Source organism: Pteropus vampyrus, unplaced genomic scaffold (assembly GCF_000151845.1).
Source record: "Pteropus vampyrus isolate Shadow unplaced genomic scaffold, Pvam_2.0 Scaffold80, whole genome shotgun sequence".
Classification (NCBI taxonomy): domain Eukaryota; kingdom Metazoa; phylum Chordata; class Mammalia; order Chiroptera; family Pteropodidae; genus Pteropus; species Pteropus vampyrus.
In genome coordinates, this window is record NW_011888861.1 from 1,579,511 (window position 1) to 1,591,434 (window position 11,924).

At 34.7% G+C, this 11,924-nt stretch overlaps 1 pseudogene; it reads right to left on the reverse strand.

The window, feature by feature from the left end:
- Positions 1 to 2,290: 2,290 nt before the first annotated feature.
- LOC111741612 lies at positions 2,291 to 2,409 on the reverse strand (annotated as a pseudogene).
- Between the last annotated feature and the right edge of the window lie 9,515 nt (positions 2,410 to 11,924).

Here is an 11,924-nt window from a genome sequence, read left to right on the forward strand (position 1 = left end):
CTTTTTTTGCAGGGAGGGGGGAAGTTTGTGGAATCTTTAAATTTTTCTATATATAAGATCAATTGCTTGTGAATAGAGATAATTTTACATTTTCCTATCCAATTTGAGCTTCTGATTTCTTTTTCTTGCCTAATTGCTCTGGCTAGTCGAGTAGAAGTGGTTTAAAATAGGCATGCTCATCTTTTTCCCGATCTTAGAGAAAAAATTTTTAGTCTTTCATGATTTAGTATGTTGTTAGCTATGGACCTTGCATTTTGCTTTTATTATATCGAGGCAGTCCACTTCTATTCCTAGTTTGTTGAGTGTGTTTATTGTGAAAGGGTGTTGAATTTTGTCAATGGTTTTTCTGCATCAATTGAAATCACTGTAGTTTTGTCTTTCATTCTCTTAATGTGGTATATTACATTGATTAATTTTCATATGTTGAATCATACTTGCATTCCAGAAATAAATCTCACTTGCCCATGGTATATAATCCTTTTAATGCAGTTGAATTTGGCTTGCTAGTATTTTGTTGAGGATTTTTGCATCAGTATTCATCAGGGATATTGGTCTATAGTTTTCTCGTAGTATCTTTGTCTGGCTTTAGTATCAGAGCAGTGCTGGCCTCATAGAATGAGTTAGAATGTATTCCTTCCTCCTCATTTTTTTGGAAAAGTTTGAGAAACATTGGTGTTAATTCTACTTTAAATGTTTGGAAGAATTCACCAGTGAAGCCATCTTATTTTGAGCTTTTCTATGTTGGGTGGGTTTTTTTTATTACTGATTCAATCTTACTAATTATAAGTCTGTCTGCCCTGAGCTGATCAAGAAGGGAAGGTTTCAGAATGAAACAGCAGGCACCAACTTTACTGCTGGGAGCACACACTTCTGCGCTAGGTGACCACATGGGCTTTATATATGTCAGAGAACAATAGTAGCATTCTGTCACACACGTGATACAATAAGCTGAATCATACTTCTATAAGGTGGGTGCAGGCACCCTACTACATTAACGTAATACTCTAAATCCAGAGTCCTATCCCTAGCCGCGAGCCTGGATCACAGCCAGACCTGGGACCCACAAAGTCTATTCAAATTTCTTTTTTTAAAATGATTCAGTCATGGAAAGTTTATGTTTCTAGGAATTTGTCCATTTCATCTGGGTTATCCAATTTGTTTACATACAATTGTTCATAATATTCCATTATAATCCTTTTTATTTCTGTAAAATAGGTAGTAATGTTCTCTTTTTTACTTCTTATTTTATTTTAGTCTTGTTTGGATACCAGTATTTTCTAAAAGCTTCTTAGGTGATTTTAATGTGCAACTATGCTTGAAAATCACTGGTAAAAGAAATTCTTGATTTCAGAAGTATTTAATGGCATTTCCCTAAGTGCATATTTAGGTTTTTGATAGAAAAATTCTTGTACAAGATAATGTAAAAATAATGCTATTACATTATATGGAATTGGTTAGTAAAAAATGGTAAGTTACAATTTTAATGCTGGGTTCCTCTCTTTTCAGTAATTTTGTATTCTCATAACGAAGGACTACTTATTATTTGTGTTATGACACTACAGTTAATAAATATTCATAATAGATTACGTATTGTATTGAATAAGTTAAGAATACAGTTAATCCCTGCACTCAGAAAAAAACTGAGAGGAGGCAAGAGAACCAAACACTTACCATTAAAGTTAATTTATAAAACTTTCATCTTGAATACTCTCGAGTTCACTTGCTAAGTTTACTTTCTATTGTCTCCTCATTCCTAGAACCACCAACACAAAACTTTTCAAGAAATTCTAACTTCCGTATTTCATCTAATCAAAGACACCATCGATTTTACTATGTAATAATTTTTAATATTTTTAAAAAATCTCTCCAAATGACACTGCCAATTAAAATTATGACATAGCATCAATTATAAAGTGCATACCAATTTGAGACACATTAAATATAAAAATATGTACCTTTGGGTTACCAAAATATGATTTTTTTTTCCTTATCTAAGCAGAGTGTAAATTGATGGGGACAAAATAATGTAATATATCCCAATGCCCAAAATATTTAATTCATGAATTAATTTGCTGATGTGGATAATTTATGCCATAAGATGCTTACATTTATTTGGTTAATCAAAAGTTGACTGTGTACCAATTTATCTGGGATAGTGGACTTTTGCTATAAGAGTCAAGGGAACACAAGAGATGAATTCCTTTTTTTTTTTAGGTGAGGCAATACTTGGGTTGATTTCACAGATTGAAAAAACCTTATCAGCTTATAATTCCTTATTTTTTATTTTTTACGCCTACAGCACCCAATATTCCTAAGTGGTCTCCCACCCAAGTACTAACCAGGCCCGACCCTGCTTAGCTTCCTAGATCAGGAGGGATAGGGCTTGTTCAGGGTGGCATGGCTGTAGACAAGAGGTGAATTCTTGATCTCTCTTCCAGTGCTTTGCATATGAATTCGATATAGCTTTAAAGTGAAGAGTTTACCAGCTAAATAAAGACATGTGCTTTCAATAGAAAGGGCAGTCAAAACTTATTTGTTCCTCTAGATATTACTCTTGCCAGGTGGTATTGGTTTGTCCAGAATGGGATGAAGCCAGTTTGTCTCAGTCCAAGCTTCTGCCTCACTTATGCAGAGAAAGCAGACAAAATGTAGCACGGTGGTTACATAAAATGATAAGACCATGAATCTGAACCCACTCCAACCCTGGTGATCCTGCAGAACCAAATGCAGTGTGGCCTCTCCTATGTTACTTGAGAATTTGTCAGGGTCTCAGGAGGGAATTCAGAATAAAAGTTGTACACATTTAAAAATACTAGGAGGAATTCAAAAGATCATAAATACCTGCAATACAAACAAATGAAATGACCTTTCAAGTTATATGGTATGGCAGTGCTTCAAGATTAGAACTCAGGTCCAAGAAAATAAGGAAACCTTGCAGAAAATAAAGAAACCTTGACTCATTTGCTTCTCTCTCTCTTATTCTTCTTTTGCAACATACTTATTTTGTGAAGACTTTTAAAGTTTCCTCATATAATATGCAACCCACACCCCTTTTTTCTCTTTTGAAAATGTAAAAGTCTCCTTTAAATAGAACATGCTTTGTCAACTCCAAGATAGACAAAGGATTAAATTTAAAAAAACAGCCAGCTGCTTTTCAATAGTTAGGAATGGGGAAGAAACAAACTAGAAAAATTCCTGCTTTAGGCATGTTAAGCTGCTCTTAGGCTCCTCCTTCATTATTTTATTTTCTTTTTCTCTTGGGCTGGAGAACCAGGTTATCGCTTTCCACTCATGATCTTCAAATCTTATGAGGAGAAGGCAGCAGTGACTAAAGTACACTCTATTTAACGTCTCTCAAATTATCCACCTCCCACTGCCTTCCAAACACAGACATACAAACTCAGTTTCACATGCAGCCTTTTAGTTTAGCTTTATAGTTTGGGATGTGATTCTTTCCAACCTACCACTGATGTAATCATAAAAATGCATAAAAAGAGGTCAAAGTAGCTGAAACTAAAAATAACCAACCCTTTCAGAGGTTCTTCTGGGAAGAAAAAAATTCTCCGTCACAGTCCAGATGGGTCAGAATAAGAAATCAGTTCCTGTGCAAACTCCTGGTAAGGAAACCCTGAATAGTCAAAGTTATCTTGAGAAAGAAGAACAAAGCTGGAGTCATCATGCTCCCCAATTAAAAAGTTTAATAAAAATAGTACAGTATTGACATAAAAACAGACACATAAATCAATGGACAGAAAAGAAAGCCCAGAAATAGACTCATATGTATGGTCAATTAATTTATTACAAAGGTGCTAAGCATGGGGAAAGAACAGTTTCTTCAACGAGTAGTGTTGGGAAACTGGACAGCCACATGCAAAAGAATGAAACTGGAGTCCTATCTTACATCATATACAAAAATTAACTCAAGTAGATTAAAGACTTGAATGTAAATCCGAAATCATAAAACTCTCAGAAGAAAACATAGATGGTAAGCTCCTCGACATTAGTCTGAGAAATGATTTTTTAGATTTGACACCAAAAACAAAGGCAGCAAAAGCAAAAATCAGTAAGTGAGACTACATAAAATTAAAAGCTTCTGCAAAGAAAAGAAAACTATCAACAAAATGAAAATGTAAACTAATGAATAGGAGAAAATATTTGCAAATCATATATTTGATAAGGAGCTAATAACCAAAATATATAAATAACTCATATAACTCAATAGCAAAAAACAAAGAATTTGATTAAAAATTGGGTAGAAGATCTGAGCAGACATTTTTCCAAAGAAGACATACAGATGGCCAACATGTACACGAAAAGATGCTCAACATGAAAAGATGCTCAACAAATCAGGGAAATGCAAATCAAAACCAGAATATCACCCGATATCTATTAGTGTGGCTATTATCAAAATTATAAGAAATAACAAGGTTTGTCAAGGATGCGAAGAAAAGGGAACTTTTGTGCGCTTTTGTAATGTAATTTGTAAATTGTAATGTAAATTGGTGCGCCACTATGAAAAATAGTATGGAATATTCTCAAAAAATTAAAAATAGAACTACCATATGATCCAGCAATTTCACTTCTGGGTATTTATCCAAAGAAAACAAAAACACCAACTTGAAAAGATATGTGCACCTCCATGTTCACTGCAGCATTATTTACAATATCCAAAATATGGAAACAACCTAAGTGACCATCATTGGATGAATGCATAAAGAAATTATGGTATGTATATTTCTATTTACAATAACATAGATAGATTTGAGGGCATTGTGCTAAAGGAAATAAGTCAGAAAGAGAAAGAAATAGTGCTATCTCACTTATATATGGAATCTAAAAACTAAAAACGAAAACACAAACAAAAAAATCCAAGCTCATAGATACAAAGAACAGGTTGGTGGTTGTCAGATGTAAGGGCAGGGGAGATCAGTGAAATGGGTGAAAGAAGTCCAAAGGCACAAACTTCCGGGTTTAAAAGAAATTAGCCATGGAGATGTAATGTACAGCATGACAACTGTAGTTAATAATACCGTATTGCATATTTGAAAGTTGCTAAGAGAGTAGATATTAAAATTTCTCATCACACGAAAAAAATCTGTAATTATGTATGGTGACAGATGTTAACTAGACTTGTTGTGGTTATCATTTTGCAATATATTCAAATATCAAATCATTAAGTTGTACAGCTGAAACTAATATCATGTTGTATGTCAATTATACTTCAATTAAAAAAAAAATCAGCTCCTATATAGACTTCTAAACAGGGAGCTTAGTCATACTCTCCTCACTTGCATCCCACCAACCCTTCATTTCTCTTCCTTGTTTCCTCTTCCAAATTCGAACATCAGAACTTCTCTTTCTGCAGACATGTCATAGACTAAAACTGCAAGTTCTTTGAGATGGAATGGGGCAGAGAGAGATGAATAATAGTGATAATCTCTATCATGCCACAGTCTAGAAAATATTAATGATGAGAAAATCTACTTAAAATATACTGCTCAATTTATTTTTCTATTTTATGGAGTTTTAAGTCTTTTAATACCTGCACAGAGAAAAATGTAATTCTTAAAACATCCAAAAAATCAGGATTGCATTTTTTCTTTTCTTTTCTTTTCTTTTTTTTTTTTTTTACAATACTGAATGGCAGAAGACAATGGTGAAATTTCAGCAGGGTTTTGAAGATAAAGAGATTATGACCCTCAAACCTGATTGTTTTAGTTTCGTTTCTCTTAGATTCAGGCCCTGAGCCAAGACCCTGAGTACAAGCAGTTTATTTCGGAGGTGTTGGAAATTGATACAGAAAGGCAAGGAAGGTAGACAATAAGATGTAAATTATTAAGGCAGCTACCACTAGAGTTAACCGAATTTGAAAACATAGGAAAACAGTATAAGAACACTTGCTTCAAAATTTCATGACCTTGGATCGGGCGATGGATTCTTAGGTATGACAAAAGCACAAGCAACAACAACAACAAAATAAATAAATTGGACTTATCAAAATAAAAAAAAAAAAAACTTTTGTTCATCAAAAGGCATTATCAAGAAAGTGAAAATATAACCTACAGAAGAGGAGAAAATATTTTCACATCATATATATGGTAAGAGTCTAGTATCCAGAGTATACAAAGAACTCTTGCAATTGAACAACAAAAGATGAACATTAAAAAATGGGCAGAGGTCTTGACTAGACATTTCTCCAAACAAGATATAAGTTCATGAAAAATAAGTTCATGAAAATTTAATCATTAGAGAAATGTAACACATTTAACATTAGGGAAATGTAAATCAAAACCACTAGAATTTTTTTTTTAAGCAGGAAGTAACTAATGTTGGCAAAAATGTGGAACCTCTTTATATTGCTGGTGGAAATGTAAAATGGAACAACTTGGCAATTCCTCAAAAAGTTAAAATAGAATTGCCACATGATCCAGCAATTCCACAACTAGGCATATACTCAAAATAACTGAAAAACATGTATGCACACAAAAACTTTTCAATGAATGGTCATAGAAGCATTTTTCACAATAGCCAAAAGGTGGAAATAAACTAAACTTCCATCAACTCATGAATGGACAAGGTACTGTATATTTATACAATGGAATATTATTCATCCATAGGAATAAAATGCTGATGCATGCTACAATCTGCACAAATCTCAAACCATATTACATTAAGTGAAAGAAGCCTGATACTAAGGTCTCATATACGATTCTACTTTTTATAAAGTATTCAAAACAGGAAAATCCCTAGAGACAGAAAGCGTATTACTGGTTGTTGACAATTGGGAAGAGGAAGTGGGCACGATGCTTGGTGGGTATGGGTTTCATTTTGGAGTGATGAAAACGTTTCGGACACAGATAGAGGTATTGGTTGCACAATATTGTGAGTATACTAAATACCACCGAATTCTAACTTTAAATAGTCAATTCTGTGTTACGTGAATTTTGCCTCAATAAAAATTAAAAATATATGTTTCAGAATTATTCTAGCTGAGAGGTGAAGCAGTTGAGGCATTCATATCCTGTCTCACATCTTGATTGAGAGTTTCTCTGCAGCTGTTGAATCCCTGGTACTTTTAGGCTACTGCATAGTAAAGGAAGAGCAGCTTTCTACAGGTTGTGAAAAATCTCTTGGACACAGAGATGCAGACCCTGGCAGTGGGGAAGCCTCTGCAGCATACTGGATATATATGGTCTGAGGGATGGGGTAGGCACTGATAGCAAATGCTACAATTGCCATAATATCATTCACATGTCATTTCAAGGTATTTGAAGATTCAGATTACATACCACCATGTGCAATTTTTGAAACATTCATTCAAAATACGTTCTAGATATGAATGCCATGAGCTATAAGTTAAAACACAAGAAATAAAAATAGCAGTGAACACATAGAAATGTATCTAAACATGAGTAAATGTGGTGACAAATTTCAATTTAAAAAAAAATAATTTTAAGAAAGATATTTAAATATTAAAAACCAAATTAATTCAGTAGTGTCATCACTCTTGATTGTTCCCTAAAGATTATATTAAATTTCTTTTTTTTTGCATAAAGTGGAACTTAAAAGTAACAATATATTCCAAATGTAAATGCAAAGACAACTGTAAACATAAAAGCAAAAAAAAAATCCTAGGTCACATTTAAAGTTCAAAATAAAAGCATGTACTCCTGGTCACAGGTGACAGAAATCAGTTCTAGGTGGTCCACATATTGAAATGATAGTGGAGGATCTCATGGAAACCAAGGGCATGAAAGTAGTGGGACTCAAAAACAGATGGGATTTGGAGTGTTAAATACCTTCGAAACTCATACCTTATTCTACTTTCATTCCCCTCTTCCTCTTTCGCTGGCCCCATATTCAGAAAATATGGCCATGTAAACATCCTGATTTCAATGTTATGTGTCCAAACTTTGGATGAGAGATTTATCTTTTTCACTAGCTATTTTTCCCCAGAATTTCCAGGAAAGGGATTATGTGGATAAACTTAAGTTGGTTGCCCACCTCAAAACAAATCAGCAGTGTGGAAGACACTTCTTGGGTGGCCATTTCCTATAGCAGACATACTTAATTGATCATACCTTCCTACTGAGCATAGAATCAGAAATCACCACTTAATCTTTGGAATTCACCACTATTGTAAGATATTTAAATATTTTTAATATATCTTAGGATTGTCTAAGTAGGCATTGCTTTTATTGCTCAGAGCTTATCAAACTTAATGCATAAACTAATTCAGCCTTTTTTGTGCCTGAAATTAAACCAAAACAAAGCTAGCCTGCTTCTAGTCAAGCTACAGTGCTAAACGATTTTGCTCCTAGGCATGTCAACTCATCAGAGGCCTACCTGAGATGTTTTCAATAACTTTGCCACAATCAACCATGTAACTCCTATGATTTCACTCTGGTTAGCAGAAAGACCTGAGTAATGCCACTAGTAAGTTTGGAACTGTGCTATATTTTATAGGGATTATAAATCTATTCTACACAAAGACCCCTTGAAGTCATTCAGCCCAGAGCAGTGGTTTGTTTGCTACTTCGTAACTAAGACCGGATAAAAATTAATCGAATTGCATTTTCACACACAGACAGCGACAAAGGTCAGAGTGGCTGCACAACATTATCCTTGAAGAACCTCATAAGTATTGGGCAAACAATGAAGATTCAATCAATATATAATAATTGTCTTTACGAAAGAAACCAGAACAAAGGGAGAAAAAGCAATGGTCAACAACAAGGTAGAGGACGAACTAACCCTATGTCTTATATGTGGTAGATAGGGACTCACTCAAGAGATAATTTAAACAGAAGCTGGAATTTAACTACATACAAAGGGGCTCTGTCTTCCTCCTTTTTGAAAATATGGACTAAGCAAGACATCCTATGATTGCGAGAAACTGATAGCAAGTGGTTAATAAACCAGGGCAACCTCTTGGTCTTTGGCAGGGCTAATAATAATATTAAAGAAGCTAATAACAATGACGACATAGACTTGAGGAAGGAACATCTAAGGTGAGGGTTGAAGGATCACAAGAATTAAGCCATATGAAAGGGAAGGGGAAAAGTGTTCTTGGCAAAGTGAATTTGATACAAGAAAAGCCTTAGAGAATAAAGCTCAATATATTGAATGTAAATATAGAATTGTGGTATGGTTGGAGGAAAAAGTGATGAGAAATAAAGACTCTCTTCCTGGCTTGCAGAAGGCTGCCTTCTTGCATGGGCGAGAGAGAAAAAGAATGAGAGAGAGAGAGGGAAAAGAGGAAGGGAGAAAAGGAAGGAAAGAGAGAGAGGGAGAGAGATAATAGAGAGAGAGAGAGAACAAAAGAGAACGAGAGAGAGAGAGCGAGTGCGCGAGTGCACATGCTCTGGTGCTTTGTCGTCTCTTTTTATTAGGACACTAATCACATCAGGTCCTATCTTCATGATCTCATCTAACCTTAATCACATCCTAAAGCGTTAGGGCTTCAACTTATGAATTTCAGGGAAACACAAACTTTCAGTCCATAACACACACACATATATTTATACACACACACACACAAAGTACTAAAATAATAGTGATCCCTCCTTATTTCCTTTCTTCTCTTTCTTCCTTCCTTTCTTCTTTTAGTTGCCTCATGACATATTTCTTTATATGTAAAGCTGTTACATCTCACTCTCAGATCAATTTTCTTTGAACAAATCCTCCACTAATATGGTACAGATATACCTTTGTCACGGTGTCCATGCTATCCGAGAGATTGTATTAACTTCCTAAAGGTAAATTTTCTTTTTACTTTGTACAAGGCTAAGGTCAAATGGCATAGAAGTTAAGACCGTGGATTCTGAAATGAGATCGCCTGGGTTCAGTTTTCAGTTACACTGGGTAGGCACTGATAGCAAATGCTACAATTGCCATAATATCATTCACATGTCATTTCAAGGTATTTGAAGATTCAGATTACATACCACCATGTGCAATTTTTGAAACATTCATTCAAAATACGTTCTAGATATGAATGCCATGAGCTATAAGTTAAAACACAAGAAATAAAAATAGCAGTGAACACATAGAAATGTATCTAAACATGAGTAAATGTGGTGACAAATTTCAATTTAAAAAAAATAATTTTAAGAAAGATATTTAAATATTAAAAACCAAATTAATTCAGTAGTGTCATCACTCTTGATTGTTCCCTAAAGATTATATTAAATTTCTTTTTTTTTGCATAAAGTGGAACTTAAAAGTAACAATATATTCCAAATGTAAATGCAAAGACAACTGTAAACATAAAAGCAAAAAAAAAATCCTAGGTCACATTTAAAGTTCAAAATAAAAGCATGTACTCCTGGTCACAGGTGACAGAAATCAGTTCTAGGTGGTCCACATATTGAAATGATAGTGGAGGATCTCATGGAAACCAAGGGCATGAAAGTAGTGGGACTCAAAAACAGATGGGATTTGGAGTGTTAAATACCTTCGAAACTCATACCTTATTCTACTTTCATTCCCCTCTTCCTCTTTCGCTGGCCCCATATTCAGAAAATATGGCCATGTAAACATCCTGATTTCAATGTTATGTGTCCAAACTTTGGATGAGAGATTTATCTTTTTCACTAGCTATTTTTCCCCAGAATTTCCAGGAAAGGGATTATGTGGATAAACTTAAGTTGGTTGCCCACCTCAAAACAAATCAGCAGTGTGGAAGACACTTCTTGGGTGGCCATTTCCTATAGCAGACATACTTAATTGATCATACCTTCCTACTGAGCATAGAATCAGAAATCACCACTTAATCTTTGGAATTCACCACTATTGTAAGATATTTAAATATTTTTAATATATCTTAGGATTGTCTAAGTAGGCATTGCTTTTATTGCTCAGAGCTTATCAAACTTAATGCATAAACTAATTCAGCCTTTTTTGTGCCTGAAATTAAACCAAAACAAAGCTAGCCTGCTTCTAGTCAAGCTACAGTGCTAAACGATTTTGCTCCTAGGCATGTCAACTCATCAGAGGCCTACCTGAGATGTTTTCAATAACTTTGCCACAATCAACCATGTAACTCCTATGATTTCACTCTGGTTAGCAGAAAGACCTGAGTAATGCCACTAGTAAGTTTGGAACTGTGCTATATTTTATAGGGATTATAAATCTATTCTACACAAAGACCCCTTGAAGTCATTCAGCCCAGAGCAGTGGTTTGTTTGCTACTTCGTAACTAAGACCGGATAAAAATTAATCGAATTGCATTTTCACACACAGACAGCGACAAAGGTCAGAGTGGCTGCACAACATTATCCTTGAAGAACCTCATAAGTATTGGGCAAACAATGAAGATTCAATCAATATATAATAATTGTCTTTACGAAAGAAACCAGAACAAAGGGAGAAAAAGCAATGGTCAACAACAAGGTAGAGGACGAACTAACCCTATGTCTTATATGTGGTAGATAGGGACTCACTCAAGAGATAATTTAAACAGAAGCTGGAATTTAACTACATACAAAGGGGCTCTGTCTTCCTCCTTTTTGAAAATATGGACTAAGCAAGACATCCTATGATTGCGAGAAACTGATAGCAAGTGGTTAATAAACCAGGGCAACCTCTTGGTCTTTGGCAGGGCTAATAATAATATTAAAGAAGCTAATAACAATGACGACATAGACTTGAGGAAGGAACATCTAAGGTGAGGGTTGAAGGATCACAAGAATTAAGCCATATGAAAGGGAAGGGGAAAAGTGTTCTTGGCAAAGTGAATTTGATACAAGAAAAGCCTTAGAGAATAAAGCTCAATATATTGAATGTAAATATAGAATTGCGGTATGGTTGGAGGAAAAAGTGATGAGAAATAAAGACTCTCTTCCTGGCTTGCAGAAGGCTGCCTTCTTGCATGGGCGAGAGAGAAAAAGAATGAGAGAGAGAGAGGGAAAAGAGGAAGGGAG